This window comes from Schistocerca gregaria, chromosome 3, assembly GCF_023897955.1.
Source record: "Schistocerca gregaria isolate iqSchGreg1 chromosome 3, iqSchGreg1.2, whole genome shotgun sequence".
Classification (NCBI taxonomy): Eukaryota; Metazoa; Arthropoda; class Insecta; order Orthoptera; family Acrididae; genus Schistocerca; species Schistocerca gregaria.
The window spans coordinates 451112089-451139977 of NC_064922.1; positions in this window are offsets into that span (position 1 = coordinate 451112089).

Genomic DNA, 27889 nt, shown 5'->3' on the forward strand with positions numbered 1-27889 from the left:
TGCACAATTTTAGTTAAAATGAATCAGTTATCACTATTAATATTAAGGTAGATTTAAGGCTATTTAGAAAATTTTATAATTTAATTAATCTGTTTTGATATCCAACACACTGAAAGAGAAGCATTTTTTCCACATAAGTGTTGTTATAACTGAGGCTTTTGTGCGATCTCTAGCTTTGTTATGCAAGCTCGCCAGTTTCGCACGAATGTGATAATTTTAAATTAATTTAAGATCACAGTTCATAAACAATAAATTTTTCGTACCTAAACTGCAGTATAATGATTTATATTGACAGCGCACTCTAACTGTGTCAATAAACATCTAGAGCTTAATAATATCAGACATGGTACCCAAGGAACATAGCTGTTGATTATTAAAACCTTAACAAAGCCGAAATTGTAATTTATTAGTATTTGTTAACCAATTTTCTTTTCAGACCAATGAAAGACACATGGTGAAGCTCCGGCTTCGTTAGCTTGCAGTTCCACCTTCCAGTACGAATCGTAGAGAGTATGTAGCGAACATAGAGCGAGGTAATTATCCTTGTGTGCTCAAAAAGCTGTCGTCTCACAACGATTAAGAGTTGATTAGTGTAGACCGAACCATTTTACATTCAAGTAACGAATTAATCTGCAAATATGGCTACATGTAAGTTAGTGATTCATACCCACCACCTTGTACACACTACAATAATAGAAATCGTTCTATGGAACTTTATGTCACTGCATAAGTGATCAAAATTTTGGCTTCAGCACTGAGCACCCCTTTTTATGCTAAAGACAAGGTTATTCATATTCGCAAGTCACTGCTTTTCATCGTATTCTGACAGCGTTTATTACTAACTTCATATTACGTTGGATCTTTACTTCGATTTGTATTTCAGTTGCATCCGTGATAGAGAGGGAACCGAAACGAAAATGTAGAGGTTTCAACACTACATTCTTGTGTTGCTCATCTGCTCTCATTAATAGAAATTGCATAACGTTGGTAGAATAGTGGAGTCCCTTATCACTTATTGAAACCCAGTTTGTTGGCTAAATGTCTCTAACCCGCTCTAACGGTCTTACGCTCATTTTTTCCAATCAGAAGATGTAAACTCATCTTCTCGTTATTGATGACTTTTGTCATTTTATTTTACCTTAATTTCTGCAGCTGTCGGACTCAAGAACGGGAGCTTTACATGGAGAGCACGCTTCGTTACGAAATAAACCTGACCGTGTGCCTAATACGAATACGTAATTTTTTCTTTTGGTATCGTAATTATACATATCGTGTTTTCTTTTGAACTGTAACACGTTATTTGTAGCAAAATTCATGAGGGAACAAATGTTCTGTGAAGGAGTAGTCGGAATGCCTAACTCCTTAAATATATGTCTAGAAATGATCGTGGGTAATTGCTACACATTAGTCTTGTAGCACGTTGTTGAACAATGAAGACTGTCGTTATTAAAGATGAATTAGCACAGAACATTATTCTGTGTGACATTACTGAATGAAAAATATGCTAAATGTGACAACTTGGTGATTTGTAAATTTGCAACGAATCTAACTCTAAATGTGGATGAACAAAGTTGTTTCAGGAGCTTCAAAATGTACTTCTTCCACTTTAAATTCTCTTGAATATGGACATCTAAAATTCTTAAAATTTCCGCCCTATTTATTACATCCGCACCATGTGTTATACTTATCATTCGTGTGGTACCTGTGGATATGCAGAAGTGAATACGTTGTGTCTTTTTTAAACTGTGAAAACAGTAGAGGATAACCAGTTGACGATACTTTCAAGAACACTGTTCCTGTACCCATTCTTCTGTTTCTGTACGTATGCTTGAATTTATTGCAATACTAGTGTCACCTACAAAAAAACTAATTCTGCTTGTTTAATATTAGGCGCAAGATCGTTTACATTTATGAGGAGCAATAGTGGATCTAAGACTGAGCCTTGGGAAGCTCCATACGTGATTTCTCCCCAGTCAGAAGAATCTCCCCTGATTACTTAGTATGAATTAGTAACTATAACTTTCTGCATTCTTTTGGCTAGATATGACATTATCCATTGGTTGGAAATACCATAGATTCTCTAAAACCTCAATTTATCTACATACACCCAGATGCCTTTGGTCGGTTGCAGAGAATACTAACCAGTGCTACTTTGTTATTTAATGATTTTAAAATATGATGAATGAACGTACAAATAACATTGTCAGTTGAATAATTCTCCTGAAGCTCAAACTGTGATCTACTGAGGATATTATTGTTGCTGAGTTGGGATTCTGTTCTAGAATACATCACAATACCAAAAATTTTGGAAAGTGATGTCAGAAGTGAAACAGGTTTGTAGTTATTGGTATCTCTCCTATAACCTTTGTTACAGAGGGGATTATCAGTTGGATATTTCAATCTCCCTGGAAAACCGCCTTGAGTAAGTGATGTAACATATCTTTGAGAAAAAAAACATGGCTTATTATTGCTTTGATCGCTTTGACGATGGCTGTATTACCCAAACCAATTAACTAATAAAAACAAATTGCGTTTGGACCAAGAACGGTTTCAGAGATGAATTAAGGTAACGTTTCCTAAGTGTCTTGATGCATGAAACTTGCTTTCTGGTGGTTCGTTACTGATTAATAATTTCGGTTCATTAACATCTTTCCACCAAGGATTGTATTTCACAGACAATACTTACACATCAGAACTACGGTGTGCAAAAACAGGTAGATGAACATTAGCAAAAGGGAAAGGAGGCCATTGTAATCGAATTTAGTCAGGTGATTGTGAGACTGATTAGGGAACGGGACACAAAAGTAATAGGTATCAGTTGTGTTATCGATCAGTAAAATGACTAACAAGACCGACGGATAAGGGATATAAAGTGATGACATACAATATGAAAAGCGTTTCTGAAAGAGAGAATAATTTAGCAACTCATACGTTTAAACTTAAGGATACTTTTCTGAAAGTATTTTTCTCGGGTATAGCTTTGTACGAGAATCAAAACTGGCGAATGAACAGTATAGAGAAGAAGAGAATACAGGCTTTTGAAACGTTGTGTTACAGAAGAATGCTGGAGACTAGCTGAAAATATCAGATAGCTAATGAAGGACTGAATCGGGGAGAAAATAAATTTATGGCTTATACTAACAAAAATAAGGGATTGACACATCCTGTGGCACCAAGGAATACTCATTTTGAGTATGGAGCGAAGCGTGTGGGTTAAAAACTGCTGACACCAAGTTCGGGTGGATGTAGCCTGAAACAGTCATTCAGAGATAAAGAGATATTTGCACACAGAATCAGGCGATTAGCTGTGTCAAACCTGTATTCTGACTGAATACCATAGCAACAACACAAACGCAACAGGTATTATGTTTATAATTAACAGTTCTGCTTTATCGCATGCTTTTCATTCTTAAAACACAGATTTCTTTCGGGTATTTATACCCAGACTTGAATCATGGCTGTGGTAGAAATTATCAATTATGCACAAACAAAATGTTTTGTTTGGAAATGAAGCTAAATGTCTGGTGTTCCAACCGTGTAAGGGCTAATATCTTTGATGTCATAACGTATTGACACGGTACTACCTACTTATCGCTTTCTTCTGGAACTTTCGGGTCCTTTTCTCTGCGGGTGCCTTGGGGTAGGGTGTGGGCATAACAATGGTCCAGCACTAGTGATCACGAGACGCCTTGACATGGACGCGGGAGTGTGTGTTGGGCTCCCGCATGGCCCGGCCATGCGCAGTACGGATGGGAAAAACAGACCAGTTATGAGCTATCTTAGTGCTGAATAATCAGTATCTTCCTGTATTTGCTTTTTCTCTGTTATAACAGATGTTTTTATTATTTTTTACTGATAACGGGGAAAAAACTATCAGGTAGCCACAAGTGAAATATCAGTTAGCTACAGCAGCAGTGCTAAAATTTTCGGTTTTTAGAAAATGAGTAATTTTTATTCGTAAAATTTCCAGTGATTTGAAATGTTACGTTATTATAGAGAATGGGAAAAGCCATGCGTTCTATCTTAATAATACTGCTGATAGAAACGAGCAATAACCGTAAGGCGTAAGGATTCGTACAACACTGCTAAGACAGTAATGCATCTGTTATCATGTGGTGTGACTTGACGTAGCCTATTGGACGGTACACATGTGCATGCAGTTTAGTTTCTCGCTACCGTAAAACATCAGTTGTATTACAGAGTGGCACCATCCTTAGTCTGAAAGTATTTTACGAAGTGCGGTATCAGTGAAGTACAATGTTCGATTTGCTTTACAGGATTAGAACAGGAGGAGCCACAACAGACTTGCGTTATCACATAAGGAGAAAACTTAAAACTTAACAATTCAAACATTTTTTCAATAAAAATAGAAAGTAACTGATCTGTCACCTGTCTCCAGTAGTATCCCTTTATTTGACTGTAGCCCTTGAAAAGGGGCAAATTAAAACGAAAATTAAAGTACTCCACCCTCACTTTTCACCATATAGGACTGACTATTCGTAATACACAGATTATGGTCTTTGATTACATTATGATTTCTGAGCAGAGTTTCCAAAAATTAAAATTAGTAGGAGAATACTGGTGATTTTTTGTAATACGCAATCACTTACCAATTTTTGAGAAAAACAGGAAACGGTGGACGAACTAAATTTTCTTTTATTTACAATTTAATTTTATATTTTGATTGCATATATCTCAAGGAAAGGGCAGGTACTTTATTTTTTATGTTAATGCGTCACCAACAACTTTAATCTTGGACAATTCAGTGCACCTTTCACCCATACGGACACAGACTCTGATTCATTTACTTTACGACAATTCCTTGTCCTAAGAACCAACGCCATTGTAGACTTATAGTAAGATGAACCACCATCACTGTTATACACTTCACATATCTGAAGTGTACGAGAAATATTATGGGAAATAATAAAATACAGAACAGAAAAGCGGTTATTTCAGGAACTGGTTATTTTGATCTGTTTATCACTAAGATTAAACTAACGTCGAAAAAAAAGGTGCAACCGGAAAATCGGTTGTTTCAGCAATAACCATCATCTTTAGAGCAGCTGCATCGGCGATAAGTAGTAGCAGAATTTGGTAGGAGGTGGATTTAACACAATAATGTGTTACGTCGGTATGCATAAGAAAAGTATTTTTGTAATATAATTATTTCGCGAAGAGGGGCGTGGGATTAATTAAGAGATACATGGTTAATATAGTGTCGTGTTTGAGAAACAGTAATTGTGGTTGAGAAACAATCTGCTAGTAGAACGTAAACGAAAAGGCTTGCCTGATAAGTCATTAACTTTGTAACTCACATGGAAATGCAACAGATTGACTGTGAAACAAACGTAACTGTTAAATGAGACTGGATGAAAGTATGCATTGTTAAGGAAGTGCGTTACTTGCAAAAGGGACAATAAAACGTTGTAATCCCACTTGTTTTGTTATTATTTCAAAGCGACAGTCTTCATTCTTTTGTCGAGTGATTTGAAAAGTAAAATAGGCACTGTTTGTATTAGGCACATGGTCAGGTGTATTTCATAGTGAAGCGTGTCTCTATGTAAATCTCATGTACTTGAGTCCGATAGCCGCAGAAATTAAGGTAAAATAAATTGACAAAAGTCATCTATAACGAGAAGAGGAGTTTACATCTGCTGATCGGAAAAAAATGAGCGTAAGACTGTTTGAGTGGTTTAGATACATTTAGCCACCAAAATGGGTTTAAATAAGAAGTAAGAGACTCCACTGTTCCACCAACGTTACGCCATTTCTATCAATGAGAGCAGGTGAACAACGTCATAGTTTTCCTCTCTCTCTTTCGAGATCGTAGAGTTCAAAGGGCTAGTGTAAGGAGGTATCCATATACCTAAAATAAATCACACCGCTGATAAAAACCTTTACATTCCCGTTTCAGGCCCCTCTCTGTCACGGATGCAACTGAAATAAAAATGGAAGTAAACATCCAACGTAATATGAAGTTAGTAATAAACGCTGTCAGAATACCGTGAAAAGCAGTGGCTTGCAAATACGAGTAATAAAGAAATACGTCTTTCCTGGAAAAGAATGACGAACTGTACCTAAAGAGCAAAGGTCCTCGTTAGAGAACAGAAAGAACAAACGACTCGAAAGGTTGTCAAATTATGGCTGTAACGAGAATCGAAGAACTTTTTCCTTTTGCTCTCTAAATTTTATTTTTCCCTGTTGTTCACCGGCACCAGAGTTATAAAAGCCGTAGTGCTTCATTCTTGCCTGGTTCGCGATGTAATGATCGGCGGTGCTCGAAGGAGCTACCCCTCGTCTCAGATTCCATTCGGATACCGGATACCGGTGTGCCGTGCTTGCGCGGAGAGCACTCCCGCAGTCTTCCTCATTAAAACAGTTATCTCTCGTCCCACGGGTTGTGCGTCCTGGAAAGATAATACTCCGTGCCTTCCCACCGCGGTCGTATGGATCCGTCATAATTCAAGAGATGGAAAGTGAAGATATGCAAATTTTGTTAGATATTCCACTACTTTGCTTCCTTTTTTCTTTTCTCTTTCTGTTTGTAGAACGGTACTATGTTATTGTGTAATTTCTTAACACTTTAAAACTATCTAGCGAAGATAGTATGTAAGTATTGTTTTTTTATGGGCTCACACATGGACTCGCACACAAAAGGAAATAAAATGGTTTAAATGGCTCTGAGCACTATGGGACTCAACTGCTGTGGTCATTAGTCCCCTAGAACTTAGAACTACCTAAACCTAACTAACCTAAGGACATCACACACATCCATGCTCGAGGCAGGATTCGAACCTGCGACCGAAGCAGTCGCACGGTTCCGGACTGCGCGCCTAGAACCCCGAGACCACCGCGGCCGGCAAAAGTAAATAAAGAAGACCTGAAAATTTTCATTAATGAAGATCGCATACTGATTTCAGCTTTGATACAACTTTATTGTAATGAAGAACCGCTTCACCCATCTTCAGTTGGAGTAATACGGCTACAGCTACATTTTAATTTGTATCGTGTATCAGACAGAACTGTTGTGTGAAATATATGGACCCGCGACGTGAGGACGATTTGTGCATAGAAGATGTGACGGAGGGTATTATGACCTAGGAAAACAGGAAAACTACAGCTGTGGACAGCATCCACAGTGAACTCCTAAACTACGGTGTAGTTTCTCTCCATCTGAAAGTGCTAAATCAATTAATGTGTGTTGGAAAAGGAGAGTCACACCAAGAGTATGGCAGACAAGCAGAACTTTTGTCACTCTTTAAAAGGGGAGAATGAAGTAGCTGCCAGGAGTACAGAGGGATTAACTCAATGGCTGCAGCGTACAAGGTTTCTGCTAGGATCTTGAAGATCAGATTTACAGTAACATCAGAGTGTCTATTAAGTGAAGAACAAATGGGTGTCCGCGGAGGAAGATCGAAAACATATGCAGCGTTTGTGATGAAACAGGTTGAAAAAGATATACACTGAAGTGCCAAGGAAACCGTTGGTATAGGCATGTGCATTCAAATACAGAGATATGTAAACAGCCAGAACACGGCGTAGCGGTCGGCAGCGCCTATATAAGACAATAAGTATCTGGCGCAGTTGTTAGATCGGTAACTGCCACTGCAATGGTAGGTTATCAAGATTTATGTGAGTTTTAACGTGAAATGGGACACAGCATCTCTGTGGTAGCGATGAAGTGGGGTTTTTCACGTAAGACCATTTCACGATTGCACCATGAATATCAGGAATCCTGTAAAACATTAAATCTTCGATATAGCTGCGGCCGGAAAAAGATTCTGCAAGAGCGGGACCAACGGCGATGGAAGAGAACCGTTCTACGTCACAGAAGTGCAAAACTTCCGTAAACTGCTGCAGGTTTCAATGCTGAGCTGTCAGTAAGTGTCAGCATGCGAACTGTTGAGCGAAATATCATCGATATGGGCTTTTGCAGCCGAAGGCCCACTTGTGTACCCTTGATGATTCCACGACACAAAGCTTTACACCTCGCCGGGGTCCGTCAAAACCGACACTGGACTGTTGATGACTGGAAACATGTTGCCTGGCCAGACGAGTCTCATTTGCAATTGTATCGAGCGAATGGACGAGTACGGGTATCAGACAGCCTCATGAATCCATGGACCCTGCCAGCAGCGGACTGTTCAAGTTGATGGAGCCTCTGTAATAGTGTGAGATGTGTGCACGTGGAGTGATGTGAGACTCCGGAAACGTCTAGATACGACTCTGACAGGTGACACGTATGTAAGCATCATATCTGATCAGCTGCACCTACTCAAGTCCATTGTGGTTTCGGACTTGAGCAATTCCAGCAGGACAACGCGAGACACAACACGTTCAGAATTGCTACAGAGTGGCTCCAACAACACTATTCTGAGTTTGAACACTTCGGCTGGCCTCCAGCCTCCCCAGAACTGAATATTATTGAGCATTTCTGGAATACCTTGCTACGTGCTGTTCAGAAGAGAGCACACCCCATCGTACTCTTACGGATTTATGGACAGCCCTACCGGATTCATGGAGTCAGTTCCCTCCAGCACGATTTCAGACATTAATCGAGTCCATATCACGTCGTGTTGCGGCACTTGTGCTTCCTCAAGGGGGGCCTACGTGATATTAGGCAGGTGTATCAGTTTCTTTGTCTCTTCAGTATAGAATTTAATTTGGGGTGCCGCATTTGTTGAGTTGGAAACATCCTGAGGCAAAGCCAACAGAGACAGATACTGTAGTGTACTGAAGAAGGATGGTGTCCACTCCTTTTAACATGCCTATACGAAAACTAATCACCTCATATACACTCCTGGAAATGGATGGAGCCTCTGTAATAGTGTGAGATGTGTGCACGTGGAGTGATGTGAGACTCCGGAAACGTCTAGATACGACTCTGACAGGTGACACGTATGTAAGCATCATATCTGATCAGCTGCACCTACTCAAGTCCAGTGCGGTTTCGGACTTGAGCAATTCCAGCAGGACAACGCGAGACACAACACGTTCAGAATTGCTACAGAGTGGCTCCAACAACACTATTCTGAGTTTGAACACTTCCGCTGGCCTCCAGCCTCCCCAGAACTGAATATTATTGAGCATTTCTGGAATACCTTGCAACGTGCTGTTCAGAAGAGAGCACACCCCATCGTACTCTTACGGATTTATGGACAGCCCTACCGGATTCATGGAGTCAGTTCCCTCCAGCACGATTTCAGACATTAATCGAGTCCATATCACGTCGTGTTGCGGCACTTGTGCTTCCTCAAGGGGGGCCTACGTGATATTAGGCAGGTGTATCAGTTTCTTTGTCTCTTCAGTATAGAATTTAATTTGGGGTGCCGCATTTGTTGAGTTGGAAACATCCTGAGGCAAAGCCAACAGTGACAGCTACTGTAGTGTACTGAAGAAAGATGGTGTCCACTCCTTTTAACATGCCTATACGAAAACTAATCACCTCGTATATGAACTGACAGCTGGCAGCACCATCACTGATAGGGTGGACAATGGTATAGCATTTCGCCCGAGTATGTGTATCACTGTGTGAATGGAAAGCCAAGCTTCGTGCTAGTATTAGAATAGTCAAACAGACTGCTTTGAATAGAATTTAATGTGCTGACGATGCCATAATTTTACGGAGGAAGGTAATGACCTGTAAAGAAGTATTATATCCAAAAAGTAAGATAAAACAACGGTGTTTACGATGGATTAAATAAAAACAAAAGTAGTGGTCAACAGTACAGTAGTGGAACAGCTAAGTCATTCCCATTATCTGGATTGTGGCATCACTTAGAAGTATGGTAACGACATGGACAAGAAAGTAGCAGAATGTGGAAACATACGTCTAATAATGAACAGGTACCCCACAAACAAGACAAGAACACAACGCTAATGAGATTTTGTGAAGTAATGGCCACCTCCCACAATAATCTGCTAAACTGAGTCGTGTATCATTTACAAACCACAAGAAAGAAAGATCCAGGCAGCTAAATTGAGAGCACCATGGAAGGTCTACCAGGCCAAAGAGAATAAGAAACAACGAAATTAGAAAGGAGCTGGACATATTTAATGTACCAAACAGCTCATTCTGTCGAGCTGTTCATTCAACTTTCCTCTGTTGTGTTAAATCGAGTGAACATCTCTACAAAATCAGCTGCAAAATGGTTCAAATGGCTCTGACCACTATGGGATAACATCTATGGTCATCAGTCCCCTAGATCTTAGAACTACTTAAACCTGAGTAACCTAAGGACATCACACAACACCCAGTCATCACGAGACAGAGAAAATCCCTGACCCCGCCGGGAATCGAACCCAGGAATCAGCTGCAGCAGACCACCTTAAAAATCCGGAAATTATAATAAAGTTAGCTGAAGAAATCTGGCAAGGCAAAGGAATAGGCCTAATAACTGAATTGCAGAAGAAGTGGATGAAGAAGTATCTCGTTGTTTCGCATATTAAGCGAAAACGAGGTAGATGGGAGAAAAGTAAATAAACTTCTTACTATTTCGGAAGCAAACATCTTAACTGTTAATATATTTATCGCACTGTGACCAACGATGACACAAGAAGATCAATTCCCTCGTGGACAAATGTCTACGGAACCATGACTGTACGCTTACGCTCTTCGTCTAATGCAAATCGACATCCATGAATGTCTTTTTTCGGGTTTCCAAACTTATGGAGAGATCGTTACTGTATGGTGAATGTGTAAGGACTTCCCAATGGAACGCGGAAATTCTGCAGCGTAGTCGAAACGACTTTGGCAAAATGCGTGCGAGCGCTATACTGGAACAGAATGATCCGTCCGTGAAGATTCCTGGGCGTTTGGATTTGATAGCGCGCGCAGATTAGCCACCTACGCGGCTGACACAGCCATCCTTGCGCAAGTTTGGAAAATGTCGAACATTAATTCATGAATACAGACGGCACTCAGATCGGCTGAGCCTTGGTGGGAACGATGGCGTATTAAAGCAAAAGTCGACAAGTGCGAAGAAATTCTGTTCACACGCACACCGAAACTACTGCGCAAACATCAACACTGCAGACAGGTAACACTACATAAAAGCCCAATACGTTTCCGAGACAGAGTCAGATATCTCGGTGTCTGGCTGCCAACAGATCGCACGCGAGGCTCAAAAAACTCTACCCAATGCTCAACAGGGAAAGTCCACTGAATAGGAGAGTGTCGAGGTCCATATACATGACACTGATTAGACCTCTGATGACGTACGCAGCTCCCGTTTTGGGATATGCAGCTCCTACACGCCTGCGCCACCTGAAGATCACACAGAACAACGTGCTACGCATCATTAGCAACGCTCCATGCTACACACGCACCGTGGATCTTCACAATGAATACCTCCCTGAAACCCCCAAGAAAGTATACACTCCACACGAATACACAGGAACTCGAGCCACTCCAACAACCCTTTCATCCTTACACTGGGAAACTATGATCACAACGATAGGTGGAAGCATAAGCGGCCAAAGACACTACTAGATAGGGCGTAACCTCCTAATGCAAGCAAACATACACCAACAAGCGACGAGCGACGACAAGCCCCAGCATATCGGCAACGTTGACTGGATATGAAAGCTGCTATTAAAGCCGACCAACAGCCTACAGCAGGGAAACCGACGAGGTCGCACACTAACGCACAAACAGATCGCCAGCATCACTCTACGATGTGCATCTCATATATGACCTGTCGGACACAAAACGATGATCAACCTGACTGTTGCAGGCATGCCGACGCTGACCAAGAGATCAACACCGGCACCCAGCGGCAGCCGCCGAGTAACAGTACCGCACAACCTCAGGGGTATCGACATGCATGATACCCACTACTAACAAAGCCTTCCCTTGCATGACCAGTCGCAGGCAGCAAGACATCGGCTACTGCTCTTACTACCCGATCTAAATCCCAGAGGTCTTTTTCCCTTAGCTCTTGCCATGGCACTTTTCCCCCTCCTCTACCCTACAAACCGCTACCCTTCATTCGACTTTCGACTATCTCCAGATGAGTGCATATTAATGGTTAATTTTAAACAGACGTACGCAAACATCGCAGTACCTACATCCTGCGACACCTCACATTAGAGAAAACTAACCCTTATGCAGAGATATCAGTAGACCTTTTGAGTTGGCCATCATGCTGGTGTGAGCTTGGAGGGGCTTTACCTCCTTTTTTATACACTCCTGGAAATTGAAATAAGAACACCGTGAATTCATTGTCCCAGGAAGGGGAAACTTTATTGACACATTCCTGGGGTCAGATACATCACATAATCACACTGACAGAACGACAGGCATATAGACACAGGCAACAGAGCATGCACAATGTCGGCACTAGTACAGTGTATATCCACCTTTCGAAGCAATGCAGGCTGCTATTCTCCCATGGAGACGATCGTAGAGATGCTGGATGTGGTCCTGTGGAACGGCTTGCCATGCCATTTCCACCTGGCGCCTCAGTTGGACCAGCGTTCGTGCTGGACGTGCAGACCGCGTGAGACGACGCTTCATCCAGTCCCAAACATGCTCAATGGGGGACAGATCCGGAGATCTTGCTGGCTAGGGTAGTTGACTTAACCTTCTAGAGCACGTTGGGTGGCACGGGATACATGCGGACGTGCATTGTCCTGTTGGAACAGCAAGTTCCCTTGCCGGTCTAGGAATGGTCGAACGATGGGTTCGATGACGGTTTGGATGTACCGCGCACTATTCAGTGTCCCCTCGACGATCACCAGAGGTGTACGGCCAGTGTAGGAGATCGCTCCCCATACCATGATGCAGGGTGTTGGCCCTGTGTGCCTCAGTCGTATGCAGTCCTGTTTGTGGCGCTCACCTGCACGGCGCCAAACACGCATACGACCATCATTGGCACCAAGGCAGAAGCGACTCTCATCGCTGAAGACGGCACGTCTCCATTCATCCCTCCATTCACGCCTGTCGCGACACCACTGGAGGCGGGCTGCACGATGTTGGGGCGTGAGCGGAAGACGGCCTAACGGTGTGCGGGACTGTAGCCCTGCTTCATGGAGACGGTTGCGAATGGTCCTCGCCGATACCCCAGGAGCAACAGTGTCCCTAATTTGCTGGGAAGTGGCGGTGCGGTCCCCTACGGCACTGCGTAGGATCCTACGGTGTTGGCGTGCATCCGTGCGTCGCTGCGGTCCAGTCCCAGGTCGACGGGCACGTGCACCTTCCGCCGACCACTGGCGACAACATCGATGTACTGTGGAGACCTCACGCCCCACGTGTTGAGCAATTCGGCGGTACGTCCACCCGGCCTCCCGCATGCCCACTATACGCCCTCGCTCAAAGTCCGTCAACTGCACATACGGTTCACGTCCACGCTGTCGCGGCATGCTACCAGTGTTAAAGACTGCAATGGAGCTCCGTATGCCACGGCAAACTGGCTGACACTGACGGTGGCGGTGCACAAATGCTGCGCAGCTAGCGGCATTCGACGGCCAACACCGCGGTTCCTGGTGTGTCCGCTGTGCCCTGCGTGTGATCATTGCTTGTACAGCCCTCTCGCAGTGTCCGGAGCAAGTATGGTGGGTCTGACACACCGGTGTCAATGTGTTCTTTTTTCCATTTCCAGGAGTGTATTTTTTTAAAGGTTTTCAAAATATCCACGTAATGCTGATCGTTAATTGTGGCTCCTTGTTCCAGAATATCAATGATCAGCACGCCCTCGCAGATAAAGAAAATGGCCACGACGAGTTTCCCGGAGCTGGAGTACGCGGCTTTGGAATTTTTCGATAGGGATGAATCCATGCGCATCCGTTGTTTGCTATGGTCCTAGCTTTCCAGCTCTAAATGACGGCACCATCTTACATTTCCCGTGACAGGACGGGGCAAGAAACAATGTTCTCCATCGTGATATCTTTCCAATCCATCCAACTTCTGCCCCTCCATCAGGCGGTGGGGAAGCTACTGCGCACAGATATTCGAGAACTGCAGATGCTCCGTCATGACTGTGTGAGCGGTTCTGTGGCTGATGCCCAATATGAACGAATGTCTCCCGTCGTCCGCCGTCGACGCCAGCATCCACCGCAGCAATGAGAGAAGGGCTAATGACACCATGAGCCTGCTGTCTTTCAGTTACACCCTATCGTGTCGAAATTGTTCATTCCACGCCAACATACTCACTCGGGACACAACGTTCTCGCTCGAAATTTACTCCCTGGTGCTCCTTTCGCAGTCAGAACCGCACTACATTTCGCTGTTCCTCTTTCTCGACCTCTATAGTGTGATCACAAGGTCATTGTAGCTAGGCTCAATACCATTTCTTCCAAATCCATCAGAAACAAACGCAAAATAATTTTATTTAAAAAAGCGGATAAAGTGTCACTAGAAGCCTTCCTAAAAGACAATTTCCATTCCTTCCGAACTGACTATGCGAGTGTAGACGAGATGTGGCTCAAATTCAAAGATATAGTAGCAACAGCAATTGAGATATTCATACCTCATAAATCGGTAAGAGATGGAACGGATCCCCCGTGGTACACAAAAAAGGTCCGAACGCTGTTGCAGAGGCAACGGAAAAAGCATGCGAAGTTCAGAAGAACGAGAAATCCTGAAGATGGGCTAAAATTTACAGACGCGCGAAATTTGGCACGTACTTCGATGCGAGATGCCTTTAATAGGTTCCACAACGAAACATTGTCTCGAAATTTGGTAGAAAATCCGAAGAAATTCTGGCCGTATGTAATGTACACAAGCGGCAAGACGCAGTCAATACCTTCGCTGCGCAGTGCCGATGGTACTGTTATCGACGACTGCGCCGTTAAAGCGGAGTTATTGAACGCAGTTTTCCGAAATTCCTTCACCAGGGAAGACGAATGGAATATTCCAGAATTTGAAACACGAACATCTGCTGGCATGAGTTTCTTAGAAGTAGATACCTTAGGGGTTGCGAAGCAACTCAAATCGCTTGATACGGGCAAGTCTTCAGGTCCAGATTGTATACCGATTAGGTTCCTTTCAGATTACGCTGATACTATAGCTCCCTACTTAGCACTCATATACAACCGCTCGCTCACCGATAGATCTGTACCTTCAGATTGGAAAATTGCGCAGGTCGCACCAGTGTTCAAGAAGGGTAGTAGGAGTAATCCATTTAACTACAGACCTATATCATTGACGTCGGTTTGCAGTAGGGTTTTGGAGCATATACTGTATTCAAACATTATGAATCACCTCGAAGGGAACGATCTATTGACACGCAATCAGCATGGCTTCAGAAAACATCGCTCTTGTGCAACGCAGCTAGCTCTTTATTCGCACGAAGTAATGGCCGCTATCGACAGGGGATCCCAAGTTGATTCCGTATTTCTAGGTTTCCGGAAAGCTTTTGACACCGTTCCTCACAAGCGACTTCTAATCAAGCTGCGGAGCTATGGGGTATCGTCTCAGTTGTGCGACTGGATTCGTGATTTCCTGTCAGGAAGGTCGCAGTTCGTAGTAATAGACGGCAAATCATCGAGTAAAACTGAAGTGATATCAGGTGTTCCCCAGGGAAGCGTCCTGGGACCTCTACTGTTCCTGATCTATATAAATGACCTGGGTGACAATCTGAGCAGTTCTCTTAGACTGTTCGCAGATGATGCTGTAATTTACCGTCTAGTAAGGTCATCCGAAGACCAGTATCAGCTGCAAAGCGATTTAGAAAAGATTGCTGTATGGTGCGTCAGGTGGCAGTTGACGCTAAATAACGAAAAGTGTGAGATGATCCACATGAGTTCCAAAAGAAATCCGTTGGAATTCGATTACTCGATAAATAGTACAATTCTCAAGGCTGTCAATTCAACTAAGTACCTGGGTGTTAAAATTACGAACAACTTCAGTTGGAAGGACCACATAGATAATATTGTCGGGAAGGCGAGCCAAAGGTTGCCTTTCATAGGCAGGACACTTAGAAGATGCAACAAGTCCACTAAATAGACAGCTTACACTACACTCGTTCGTCCTCTGTTAGAATATAGCTGCGCGGTGTGGGATCCTTACCAGGTGGGATTGACGGAGGACATCGAGAGGGTGCAAAGAAGGGCAGCTCGTTTTGTATTATCGCGTTATAGGGGAGAGAGTGTGGCAGATATGATACACGAGTTGGGATGGAAGTCATTACAGCATAGACGTTTTTCGTCGCGGCGAGACCTTTTTACGAAATTTCAGTCACCAACTTTTTCTTCCGAATGCGAAAATATTTTGTTGAGCCCAACCTACATAGGTAGGAATGATCATCAAAATAAAATAAGAGAAATCAGAGCTCGAACAGAAAGGTTTATGTGTTCGTTTTTCCCACTCGCTGTTCGGGAGTGGAATAGTAGAGAGATAGTATGATAGTGGTTCGATGAACCCTCTGCCAAGCACTTAAATGTGAATTGCAGAGTAGTCATGTAGATTTAGATGTAGATGTAGACTACATGAACAGTATTGCTGAACATCTGCTTCCCTTCATTACTGTGTGTGCGATGCGTCCTTCGAATGAGCACTCTCGGTGGTCTGCAATAGAAGTAGGCTATGTGCCGGGACTGGGGTTGTCCTTCATCTTTAATCATCAGCATTAAGAAACTAATACCGAGTCCACCTACCTCTGAGAAAGAAAGCCTTTAAATCCTCTCCCTCAGTCATAGATGCGGCCAATAGTTCCACAAGATATCTACCTCCTATCTCAGAGGAGCAGTTACAAATTACATTCTCAATTATTTGCTGGATGTATTTCAAACTCAGTCTTCCTCTAAGGTTTTTACCCTCTACAGACCCCACTAGTACCATGGAAGTCAGTTTTTCCTAATGTCTTGACAGGTATCCTGTTACCTTGTCCGTTATTTTTGTCGGTATTTTCCGTCTACGCCTCTCCTCGACGATTCTTGGGGGAACCGCTTCAATCGTTACTCTATCGGTCCATCTAATTTTGAAAATTTTTCTGTAGCACCACTTCAGAAGGCTTCGATTATCTTCTGCTCCGGTTTTCTCACAGTCCATGACGCACTACCATACAATGTTGTGCTCCATTTTTACATTCCCAGAAATTTCTTCCTCAAAGTGAGGCCTAGGTTCCCTTGGCCAGAAGTACCCCTTTTGCTAGTGCAAGTCTGCTTTTTATCTCATTTTTGTTCCATCCGTCATGGGCTATATTTGCCACCTTCGTAGCAGAGTTCTCTTATTTCGTCTGCTTCGTGATCCCCAGTTCAGACGTTAAGTTTCTCGCTGTGTTCTCTTATGCTACTTCACATTACTTTCGTCTTTGTTCGATCTGCTCTCAATCCATGTACTGTACTCATTAGACTGTTTATTCCGTAACTTGTAATTCTTCTTTAATTCCATTGAGAATAGAAATATCATCACTGAATCATATCACTGCTGTCCTTTCAACTCGAATTTTAATCCCACTGTTGAATGTTTCTCTTATTTCCGAAATTGCTTCTTCTATGTGTGGACTGAACAGTAGAGGCAAAAGACTGTATCCACGTCAAAGAACATTCTTAATCCTAACACATCGTTCTTGGCATTCGACTCTCATTTTCCCTTTTGTTTCTAGTAGGTAATGTATATTGCCCCTATTTCCCTACAGTTTACTCTTATGTGCCTCATAATTTCGAACGTATTGCATCATTTGATACTGTCGAACTCTTTCTTACCTTTTACTAAGATAATAAATCATTTTTAACTTTTTATCCTACACACAGTTGATGTGCACTATCCGGTGCCGCAGAACCGCCGTTCTGCACCTGTGCAAGAGCGGTAATCAATTAGTGAACCTTTTCGAACTTAGAGCTGGATATAGTTATATTATCGACTCCATAAATATGAGAATGGTTTGGTCTACCCATTCACTGACAATAGTTCCAAAATAAGAAGCGCCGGGCAGTACAAGGACATTCGCTATGTATTACGGAGCATTGCTGGTGAAAGAATGCTAAAAAGGCCGAAGTCAGACTTTTTTACCATGAGATAGAGCATCATCTCTCTGAAAAATAGCCACATTGCCAGTTTTCACATCACTCAGATGATATGAGCCAAACAAGAATGAAAATAGTTCACATCTGTTTAGCTTCTGTGTAGTCGTAGGGGTGGACACAGTAGTAAGAATGCGGACGAATGTCGCATGCTACATATGCTTACCATGGTCTATCTTGTTAAAAGATTGACATTTTAACGACATACGTTCCTGCACCCTCCGTTCTTCCCGTTGGTATGATATTCAGTCCGGAAGACAAGTCTGATGCAGTACCTCATTATGCCGTGTAAACTTCTTCAACTTTGCATAACAACTGAAACCAACATCCGTTAGAAATGGCTTCTTGTTATTAAGTTTCCGTCTAAATCTACAATTTTTACCCTGAACAGTTCCCTCCCTCACCAAATCGATGTTTCCCTAATGCTAGTCAATGTCAACAAAGTTCTTACCTACATTCGTATACTTCCTACCCCGATTCACGTTTGTTATACATCTACCCGTTCATTCTTCTCTCGCATCACATTTCAAAATGTTGTATTTCCTTGTCGTCTGAAATATTTACCTTTTTCTCTTCAGTAAAAGGTTACATTCGAGACAAATACTTTCAGAAAAGACTTATTAACACGTAAGTTCATATTCAGTGTTAAAAATTTCCCCATTTTCGGTAATCTCCAGCTATGGCGAATCTCTGCTTCGGCTATCGCGAATAATATTGCTCGATAAATAGAAAAAGTCATCAGTTACTTATAATGTCTCATGTCCTATTTTCAAGATATTCTTCTGTCTGTTCAACTGTCCTGCCAACCCTTTTGATAGGATTGTAACGCAGTAGGCAAAACTTAAGATTTATTTTTTCTCCGTTGCTGATGATGTGGTCTTGACACCGAAGACTGATTTCATACACTCCTCCGCGCTACTATATCTTGTGAAAACCTTTTCTTGTCCGAATAACTAGTGTAAGGAACATCCATCTTGGTTTGATTATTATTTACTTCTCTATCTCTCGGGTCCCTGTATGTCTTAGAATGTGTCCTATCAATCAATCCCTTCTTTTAGTCAAGGTGTACCACATGTTTATTTTCTCTCCAGCTCTACTTTGTGGCTTCTCAGTAGTTACATGATATAACCATCTAAACTTCAGCGTTCCTCTTTAGCAACACGTTTCAGAAAACTTCTGTTTTCTTGTCAGAACCGATTACCGTTCACGTTTCACTGCCATACAAGGCTGGAATCCAAATAAATACCTTTAGAAAAGACTTCCTATCACGTAAATCTGTATTCGATGTTAATAAATTCCTTTTCTTCAGAAACGCTTCTTTTGCCATTGTCAGTCTACAGTTTATATCCTCTCTACTTCTGTCATCATCAGTTATTTTACTGCCCAAATAGCACGACCCATCTACTTCTCTTAGTACCTACTTTCATAATCTTACTCCCTCGGCATCACCCCATTGAATCCTCCTACATTCCATTACCCTTGTTTTATTTTTGTTGATGTTAATCTTATATCTCCTTTCAAGACACTCTCCATTCTTTCCAACTGCCGTACCAAGTCATTTTCTCTGTGTGACAGAGTTAAAATGTCATTGGCAAACCTCAAACTTTTTATTTCATTTTCCTGAACTTTACTTCTTTCTAAAAAAAATTCTTTTGGTTCCGTTACTGCTTGCTCAATATATAGTTTTAATAACACCGGGTATAGGCTACGAGACTGTCTCAGACCCTCTCAACTATTTTCTCCTTTCATGCCCTTCGACTGTTAACTGAGGTCTGCTTTCTGTACAAGTTGAAAAAGAAGTTTCGTTCCTGGTTTTTTACCCCTACCATCAGAATTTCAGAGTGTATTCCAGTAAACATTATCAAAAGCTTTCTCTAACTCTACGAATTCTAGAAACGTAAGTTTGCTTTTCCATAACAAATCGTGTGGTCAGAATTGCTTCGAGTGTTCCTACATTTCTCCGAAATTAAAGCTTATCTTCCGCGAGGTCAGCTTGTATTAGTTTTTCAACTCCTCTCTAAATAACTCGTGTCAGTATTTTGCAACCATGACTTACGAGTGTTAAACCGATAGTTAGGTAATATTCACACCCGTCAGTACGTGCTTTCCTTGAAATTGGAATTATTATATTCATCTTGAAGTTTGAGGGCATTTCACCAGTGTCACACATCTTGCAAATGACAAGGAATTTTTTAGCCACAGGTGGCTTTCTTAAAGGTAGTAGTAATTCTGATGAAATGCCATCTATTCCAGGAGCTTTTTCCAATCGGCTGACAGATTCTTCTAGTAGTACCATATCTTCAATATCATCTTCATCTACGTATTCTTCTTTATGAACTTTAATTTCGTTTCCAAAATTCTCTTTGGTTTTATTTACTTCTTGCTTAACATATACAGTTGAATTACCCAACTACCACTCTCCTCTCATGGCCATCGTTCAGCAGTCTCATTTCTGCACAAGTTATATACAACCTTTCGTTCCATTTACAACATCGACATGTACATCTACGTGATTACTCCGCTACTCACAATAAAGTGCCTGGCTGAGGGTTCAGTGAACGACGTGAAAGCTGTCTCTCTACCGCTCCACTCACGAAAGTCTCGCGGAAAAAATGAGCACTTAAATTTTTCTGTGCGAACCCTAATTTCTCTTACTTTATTGTGATGATCACTTCTCCCAGTGTAGATGGGTGGCAACAAAATGTTTTCGCAATCGGAGGAGAAAACTGGTAATTGAAATTTCATGAAAAGATCCTGTAGCCACTCCAGTTCATGTATCATGCCTGTGGCACTATCTCCCCTACTTCACGATAATACAAAACGATTTTCCCTTCTTTGAACTTTTTCGATGTGTTCCGTCAGTCCCACCTGATGCGGATCCCACGCTGTACAGTAATACTCCAGAAGAGGGCGGACAAGCGTGGTGTAAGCAGTCTCTTTGGTAGACCTGTTGCACCTTCTAAGTGTGCTGCCATTGAAATTTTACCGCTTCAGAGCATATTCTAGTCAACATTGTTAAAAGTTTTCTCCTAACCTATAAAGTACATAATTATGGCCTTTCTTCCATGCTTGTCCAAAGGTACAGGCACCGTGGTGACTACGGCCGTTATGAAATACATTAAATCAATTCGCAATTGCGAATGAGGACAACCATCAGCTATAGAATGGATTGACGACAATGAAAATTTGTGCCGGACCGGGACTCGAACCCAGATTTCCCGCTTATCGCGAGCGGTCGCCTTACTAATTGGCTATCCATGCACGACTCACGGCCAGACCCAAAATTCCACATATTGTCAACCACGCGTGTGCGATCTGCACTCGTACATCCATTACGTATATTCCCATGCGGTCAGACGTACGAGGCATGTTTTTTTAGGTAAGTACCGTTTTGAAATTAAAAAAAAAAGACGTTTAAGATATCTCAATGATTTTATTTTCACATGAAAGCCTGTACCCTAATCTACTTTTCTACATAATTTCCATCACTATTGAGGCACTTGTCATAACGTTGAACCAGTTTTTGAATATCCTCTTCATAGAAGTCTGCCACCTGACTTGTTAACCACTGCAACACCATTGTTTTGATTTCGTCATCGTCTCGAAGACGCTGACCGCCCAGGTGTTTCTTCAAGTGCAGGAACAGATGGTAGTCGCTGGGCGCAAGTTCGGGGCTGTACGGAGGATGACCTAGAGTTTCCCATCGAAAAGATGTGATGAGATCTTTGGTCTGATTCGTCACATGAGGACGGGCCTTGCCGTGCAGCGAAACGATGCCCTTTCTCAACTTCCATGGGCTGTTGCTTTGATTCTAGTGTGACGTAGGCCACCCATGTTTCATCGTCCGTAAGAATTTGGCTTAAGAAGTGATCACCTTCGTTGTGGTACCGCCCAAGGAAAGTCTATGCACTGTCTAAACGTTTGGTTTTGTGCACGTCCGTCAACATTCTCGGTACCGAGCGTGTGCACAATTTTCGGTAATTCAAGTGATCGGTCACAATGCCATACAAAACACTACGAGAAACATTAGGAAATTAATCCCGCAAGGAGGTAATCGTAAAACGTCTGTTTTGTCTCACCTTATTGTCTACTTCCGGCACCAAACTTTCATTAACGACCGAAGGACGCCCACTCCGTTGTTCATCATTCACATTTGTGCGGCCACCTGTAAATGCTCTCACCCACTTTCTTATCATTCCATCACTCAATGTTTTCTCCGTAAACTGCACCGATCTCCCGATGAATATCGATCGCTTTTAGGCCTATAGCACTAATAAATCCTATGACAGTCCCTACTTCACAGTTGGCGGGACTCACGATTATCGGAGGCATCTTAAACAAACACTCAGTACACAACATAAACAAGTAAGAATCAGACTGTAATGGCGTTAGTGCGTAGATTATGGTACAGGTTTTCATGTAAAAATAAAATTATTGACATATCTTAGCACGTCTTTTTATAGTTTCAAAACCTTACTTACTTATAAAACACGCCTCGTACTTGAAAGTCACTTGGCCGGTATCGGCAGATAAATACGATATTGCGGTGCCTGTGCTACTCTGATTGCGATGCAAAGTTTTTTTGGACATGAGTGCATAATAATTTGGCGTTAATGTGCTATGGCAGCAGACGACCGACGAGGGTATCTTTGAACGACATAACCTCTCCTAGGCTCGTGACCCTTTCGGTTGCGTGCTAGACGACTGGAAAACTGTGGTCTGGTGAGATGAGGTCCGATTTCAGTTGGTAAGAGCTCATGATACGGTTCATGTGTGATACACACCCCACTAACCATGGTCCCAGGTTGTCAACAAGGCACTGTGCAAGCCGGTAGTGCCCCCATAATGGTTTCAATAGCGTTTACATAATATGGATTGTGTCCTTGGTACAACTGAACCGATCGTTGCGTGGAGATGTTTATTTTCGGCTGCTTAGAGAGTATGTAGAGCCAAGTAACAATGGAATTTTCATATGACGATGGGCCATGTCACTGGGCCACAGTTGTTCATGATTGGTTTGAATAACATTCTGGACAACTCGAGCGAATGGACATAATCGAGAGATCAGCTGGGGCACAAATTCGTCCATCGGCAGCACTTCCGCAATTATGGACGACTATAGACACAGCAGCATTTCTGCAAGGGACTTCCAACAACTTGTTGAGTCGATAACACGTCGAGTTGTTGCACTGTGCCGGGAAAAAGGTCTAACATAATATTAGGAGGCACCCCATGACTTTGGTCACTTCAGTGTATTTTGTACATGTTTTAATGGCCAAAACGAGAGATTATATAAAAATATTTGTGAACATGACAAGGCTATTGTGATGTGTAGTGCAATTTAGCGACTGGCACGGGCAGAGGTTGCTGTATCTGCCGTGTATGGCGCACGTGGTGATTATTCTTACAGGCAGTTGACAATGTGCCGGAGCAGCTATTGTGCGCCAGGTATCAGCTTAGCTCGCCCAGCAGTCGCCATTGAAGCGGCGCGCTACGGCCTGCGCCTATTGTGATCCGCGGGGCGCACCGAAAGATCATTAGGGGCCCTGTATGGCCGCTAACAGCGTGCCGGCGGCCTGTTCCGCCCACCACGGCAATTGACGGTCCCCGATCGGCCACTTTGCCCTGCAACTGCTTCCAGCTCCGATCAGTGCTCACCTCCGCCTTCACGATGGTAATTTTATGCAGGCGTAGGCGCGTTCTCGTAACTAGCAGACTGACCTGTTACACATGTCAGTAGTTTGGTACGAGGCGGATATAATCAAAACTGACGGTGTTCTGAGTTCTATAGTGCGGGCTCTATACACCACAGGACACTGAAACATCGTAAGTATGGTCGTTAATCGATGCGCTAGCGGAGTATGCTGAAAAAATAATAGTTACATTTTCTAACTCCAGGTGAAAATAAGGCGCTGTAAGCAGCCAGAATGTGTCGAGGCTTCGGAAAAAGGGGAGGAACGATAAAACACGTGTTAACGGCAGTTATGGAACATATATTAGGATGTGGTCACAAGTTACAGCATGTGTTCAGTGTGGTCTCCCGCCTCAGCAAAATACTGCAACCGTAACATACCGTGGTCACCAGTTGCTCGCAGCATACCCAAAGTAATCATAGCGATATGTTGTCGTATGCTATCCTTCAGATCTGGATACATACCCGTTATACACGATCTGTCAGATATCCACACAACGAAAAGTTCCATGAATTTAGGTCGGAGGATCTGGAAGGCCACTGCTTAGAGATGATGAAGTGCTTTCCGAAACCTCGAAGCAAATCTTCCACCTGGCAAGCGAAAAGTGCTGTCTCCCCCTCTTGCATTGAAATAGTGGTGTTGCGTAACGAGGTCTCTATAACGTACAGATTTTATTGTACAATTAACAGGACCGTTAGGTTCGCTTCCACGAAGAAAAGCGGACTAATAAGAAAGGCGCTTCTAAAACCACATCGGACAGCCGCATAAGCTGGGTGTAGTGGACATTCCTGTACGATATATGGCAGCGTAGAACCCCATATGTGATTGTTCTGTGTATAGTCGCCTCCATGCAGAATAAAATCTGCCTCGACCGTTCAAAAATATTCCCTAGCTACAAGTCACTCATTTCATTGAGTATTAAAAAAAGGGCAAAACCACGGCTTTTTGGGCCACCCTGGGACTTCATCTGATGCACATTCTAAATCTGGTAGGGATCCCAGTGTAAAATAAATTACAAAACCTTTTGAACTGTTGAAGAGACGATTCCCCTGACACAGCTCGAGTACTTCCTGCACAAATTAAGGCATGTGGTGCACAGTCGGTTACAGCTACAGTAACTTCATCAGCAACTGCCATGGGAATGGGCTGCCTTCCTCTTCCTGCTGCGCCACCTGGTTCATTTGTTTCTTAAAATTCTTGATCGTATTCTTGGGCCCATTTATTAACAAGGGGCTTCTTCGTATCTGTTTCTGTCAGCGATATTCATTCAATACAGCACTGCTATTGTTGTTGTTCTGATAAATCAATTTTACCAGCAGTCCACGGTCTTTCTTCTCAACAGACACAGCGTTCCGTACAGAAAACTTCAAACTTTTTACGCTAGCAGTCACGTCACAAAAGAAATCAACACCCACCGTCATGTGACAAATAGGGAAAAATTTCACATTCTGACAGGTTAGAGAGCCATATTTCAGCTGATGACCGAAACTGAAGCTATTATTGTTTTCAGCGTAGCCCGCGAGTGCACTGATTCAGGAACAAATCTGCGATGTAGATTCAGGAACAGGACTATGATGTTTCAGTACCCTGCGATGTATACATCCAGTACTGCATCATTCGGAACACCGTCAGTTTAATTATAACCACCCGGCACCTATTCATAGTCGGTGTGGATTTTCCATCAGAAACGATATGTTGCTCTCCGAGCCTTTGTATAAACAGTTATTGTACTGAGTCAAGTCACTTTTATCGTAAGTGAGTCCTTTAAAAGTCGCGCACAGTGTTTAGGCAGCAGCAGCTGGAATAACGGATGATCAGTAATGTATGTTCAGAGAAGCAAGAACTGATCGTAACATTTGCGGTGGCCCCAGCTTGATAACCCAACGATGACGTTACCTCTCCATTGGCAGCATGTCTGATGATAACCACTCACTGGTCGAAACCAGCAACATCAGTACAAAACGCACTTGTTTGTGATGAGGCAAGGAAATAAAAGATATCTCCTGTTACCTGTTTAATCCGTAAATAGCGAGCAGGTAGATAGAAAGCAGATAAGATTGTGCACGTACTCTGGTTTTCTAGTGGTTATTGTTTCGCGAAATCCATTTTGATGACCCAAAATATGATGATAACTGCCGATTGCGAGGTGGCTGGTGGCGGTGCAGATACGTCATGCGGTAAGGAAAGCACCACGTGGTTATAAATAAAGGGCAGCTAGTCACAGAGATCCAATATGGGTTGTAATTATCGTACGATAGCGAAACGTGTTGGATATTCTAATGCGTTAATGTGGAACCGATTTACTCTCGAAAAAATTAGTTCCATTTTCTGCAACCAGGTGCAAAACTGGCGCTGTGAATGCAAGGACGACATACAAGAAATGTTTCAACGCGTACTGAATTAGGAAAGGGAGGAGGGCAGAAAAGGTCAAACAATTGAGAAAGGTATTATGTTGATTTTATTATTAACTGCCAATTCACAGTTTATTCAATACGAGCACTGGAGATGTCGACGAGATGCTGCGCAGTGTCAGATTTGCACCTGATAGTCAAAATTGGAATTAATTGTTTTGCAACGTAAATCGGTTCCTCATTAACCCCTTAGCATATCTACCAAGTTTCGTTGGCATACGGTAATTGCAGACCACACTGGACCTCCATGAATAGCTGCAGTTTAATTATAATTACCCAGTATAGACGCGGAGAAGCGAAGAAGGGGGAGCATTCTTGCTCTGATATGGGACGTTCTTGGCCAAGAGAAGTCTACTGGTATCAAAACATAGGCCTTAATTTGAGAAAGAATTTGTATGGTAGTGAAACATGAACTTGGGATAACCGGATCAGAAGACGAATGTTGCAAATTTGGTGGACTGATAAGGCAAGGAATGAGGTTGTTCCACGCAGAATCGGAGAGGAAAGAAATATGTGCAAAACACGGACAAGTAAGAGGGACAAGTTGATAGGACGTCTGTTAAGACATCAGGTAATGACTTCCATAGTACTAGAGGCAGCTGTAGAGTGCGCAAACTGTCAAAAAAAAAAAAAAAAAAAAAAAGTTTCAAATAGCTCTGAGCACTATGCAACTTAACTTCTGAGGTCATCAGTCGCCTATAACTTAGAACTAATTAAACCTAACTGACCTAAGGACATCACACACATCCATGCCCGAGGCAGGATTCGAACCTGCGACCTTAGCGCAAAAACTGTCAGAAGACAGATTAAAGTACATTTAGCAAATAAGTGAGGACGTAGGTTGTAAGTGCTACTCTGAGATGAAGATGTTGGCACACGATGGCAAAACGTGGGGGACCACATCAAATAAGTCGGAAGACTAATGGCTCAAAAGGAACACAAATGGGTAAAATCCACCAACAAAGGGCAGACTGTTGTGGCCCAACGCTTGGAAATGATCAAATTGGAGTTGTCTAACGTGGTGTCTGTTGACTTGCTACTGTCGTGATCATATAATTTGTAAGTAGGCTGTTTAGGTTTTTGTATTGGTAACGCCATGTAGCGCTCTGTATGAAAATCACTGGCTGTGCTGTGTGCAGTCTGTGGCTGGTTTGCATTGTTATTGGCTGTTGTAGTGTTGGGCAGCTGGATGTTAACAGCGCGTAGTGTTGCGCAGTTGGAGGTGAGCCGCCAGCGATGGTGGATGTGGGGAAGTGAGATGGCGGATTTTTGAGAGCGGATGATCTGGACGTGTGTCCATCAGAAACAGTACATTTGTAAGAATGGATTTCATGAACTGCTGTATATATTATGACTTTCGAACACTATTAAGGTAAATACATTGTGTGTTCTCTATCAAAATCTTTCATTTGCTAAGTATGCCTATCAGTAGTTAGTGCCTTCAGTAGTTTGAATCTTTTATTTAGCTGGCAGTGGTGGCGCTCGCTGTATTGCAGTAGTTTGAGTAACGAAGATTTTTTTGAGGTAAGTGATTTGTGGAAGGTATAGGTTAATGTTAGTCAGGGCCATTCTTTTGTAGGGATTATTGAAAGTCAGATTGCGTTGCGCTAAAAAATATTGTGTGTCAGTTTAGTATTGATCAGAATAGGTAAAGAGCGAAATGTCTGAGTACGTTAAGTTTTGTTCAGCTGTTTGAAAATCAACTAATGTAAGAGATTTATGACGACAGAACAAAGCTGACGTAGGCCCAAGCGTTTGCAAGCGCACCCTTCAGCTCACATTGTAGAACATGGGGCTCCGCAAAAGACGACCTCTGCA